Below are 2,750 nucleotides of genomic sequence, written 5' to 3'. Positions count from 1 at the left end.
CCACCCACACAGCTGCTTAAGCCACAACGTCTCAGACCTTGAATGTGAGAAATACAGAATCACCTTAACTCAGTATCTTAAATGAATTAATTTCAATTTAAAGTAATGTGCACACATCCCAACATAACTAGAACAGGTGTTCGGTCAAAAAAATAAATAAAAAAAATTAAATAATATAATATTATGTTATGTTAATTAGTTAAAAAACACACACACAGTACACTCCAATAAAAATGTAATGATATTAAAATCATGTAATATCACAAAGACCTTGTTTGGGTCAAAATGTTGTAATATACTAAAGTTTTATGGGAGCAGATAAAAGACTGTGCGTTTTTAAAAATGTTTAAAAAAGTAATTAATTAACATAAAAGTAACAATATAATTCTAATATATAATTTATAATAACAATATAGTTAATAATAACAATTATTTTAATAATAAATTAAAAAGAATTAAAATAAATATTTTAAATTATTTATTATTGAGTTGGTATTTACTAGGAGTTTGATTAAATATATATATATATATATATATTTTAGTTTTAGTTTAGTTCAATATGAAAGATATAAAGACATTGCACTTACAATTACAAGCATGTATTTACTTATATGCAATTAAATATTTTGTTTATAAAAACAATAAAATTTAACTATTAAAAATAATAAAAGAGCAATAATTTCAAATCAATATTTCAAGCTAATTTATTATTCATTGGATAACAAATTAGCTTAAAATACTGTTTTGCAGTTATTGTTCCTTTATTATTTTTGAATCATTATTTTTTAGGAAGTTTGCTGCAGCAATTTTTAATTGAACTCAATTGAAAAAAGGTGGCTGTTTTTGCAATGATCCCCCTAGTTTTTTTTTTTTTTTGTACTATACATATTTTGGCTGACTGTACATTCATATTATTTTTTTTGATTAGCTGTGATTTTGTCATTTCATGCAAAATTTCAGTTTCAGTGAGAACAGAAAACACTGGAATGCGTTGCATTGAGCTTGGTCTCTGGACACAGCAGTACACTGATGAATGCGTGTTTATTTGCAAAAACATAATTTCCAGGTGGATGCAACCATATTGCCACATGCCGTCCCATAGCTACTGCTAGCGAGAGGACTTTAAGTCTGCTAACGCATGATGCTGCGTTCCCTCACAGTTCACACTGGGGCAACCTGCAGCTTCATGATATTATTATCCTTCCTCACTCCAGAGGATATAATTATATCCAGAGAAAGAGTGCGAAACAGAGAATGAAATGTGTCTGGATTGCAGCTGGTGATAGTGGATGATGTAGGTGTATTGTGTTTTTTGGACAAGTTTGAGGCTGAAGCAAGGGTTTTTGAATGCGATGATAGATGTATTTCAGTGTGTTATGTTATTGGGGTGGGCGGCAGCTCACTTAGGGTTAGGTTACGCTAAGGAATGTTTGCATTATGTGAGTAGATTGTGTCTTTTGGGTCACTTCCTGTGAGCTCTGAGGATGCCCCAGGTCACCTGACCCCAGACACACACACTGGGGAAGCTACAGTTTACCTTATTACAATTCAAACAAGGTGGAGGGGAAATCTATGGAAGCTTATTCCTGCCATGGAATAAAAATATGAAGCGGATAATTGCTACTTTTTATCTTATAATTGCATGTTTATATCTCGCAATTTTTACATCTCATATTTTTTTACTTTTCTTCTCATAAATTACATCCCAGTATTTGGACTTTTTTCCTGGAACTATGAGTTTACATCTCATAATTGTGATTTTTTTCTTGGAATTTTGAGCTTAAATCTTGCAATTGAGATTTTTTTTGTTTTTTAATTCTGTGTTTGCATCTCATATTTTTGACCTTTTCTTGGAATTTTGAGTTTACGTACATCTCGCAATACTTTTTTTTTTTTTTTTTAAGAATTCTGTTTGCATCTTGTAATTTTGAAAATATGAGTTTACATGTCATAATTTTGACTTTTCTTCTCACAAGAAAAAAAAATGAAAACAAGTCAGAATTGTGAGGAAAAAAGTCGGAATTATGAGATAAGTCCCAATTACCTTTTTTATATTATTACTCTGTGGCAGAAATAAGCTTCTATAGAAATCACATATATGAAACGCATAATTCAGAGTCTAAATTCTGATTGGATGAGCATTAAAGGGATCATTAGATGCAAAATTCACTTTTACATGACAGTGTTAGTCTTACCCTCAGCTCTCCTGAAGCCACCTTAAACACCAGATCCACTACAGATCCCACAGCCAGACGAGCAGCACTGGACGAGTGAACTTCATTCCAGATAGTGTCACTGTCAACCTGTAAATACACACAAACACAGGTCTGTTGAATTTAGGGTGGAGATGATACTGGGAATCATGGGCGACATTTGACTCTTGAGTCGGGGGGGGCAAGAAGAAAAAAAAATAAAATAAATAATAATATATAAATGAAATAAATAAATAAAAATAAAGATTTTTTTTTTCCGGATGTAAGCATCAAAACAATGCCCTACCGTATTGCAACGCATCAAAGCAGTCAATCCAACACAGTCAAGAATAACTTAAAGAGGTTGCCACCATTTAGTAAACTGTGGACTAGCTTTGGCTCTTTCTGCTGACTTGAATGGTGATGCTTCCCGTTTGACAGTTGATGGCCTTTCATTTTTAACCAGAAATGTGCACGCTGCTTTTCTGATGTTCACTGAAGTTTTCCGTGTCTTTTCCCCGTGTCACTTGAAATGTTTCCGTTTTGAATCGTTGTTAC

The 2,750-nt window shown here is 32.3% G+C and overlaps 1 protein-coding gene across 1 annotated transcript in view; it reads right to left on the bottom strand.

Moving 5' to 3' along the window:
- hdac4 (histone deacetylase 4) overlaps positions 1-2,750 on the bottom strand; it is a 261,791-nt gene that overhangs the window by 48,654 nt on the left and 210,387 nt on the right. The gene's annotated exons all lie outside the window — the stretch shown is intronic.

This window comes from Sinocyclocheilus rhinocerous, unplaced genomic scaffold, assembly GCF_001515625.1.
Source record: "Sinocyclocheilus rhinocerous isolate Xijiao unplaced genomic scaffold, SAMN03320098_v1.1 scaffold2541, whole genome shotgun sequence".
In the NCBI taxonomy this organism is placed as follows: domain Eukaryota; kingdom Metazoa; phylum Chordata; class Actinopteri; order Cypriniformes; family Cyprinidae; genus Sinocyclocheilus; species Sinocyclocheilus rhinocerous.
The sequence above is the reverse complement of the archived record's forward strand: the minus strand, read 5'-3'. Positions and strand labels throughout refer to the sequence as shown.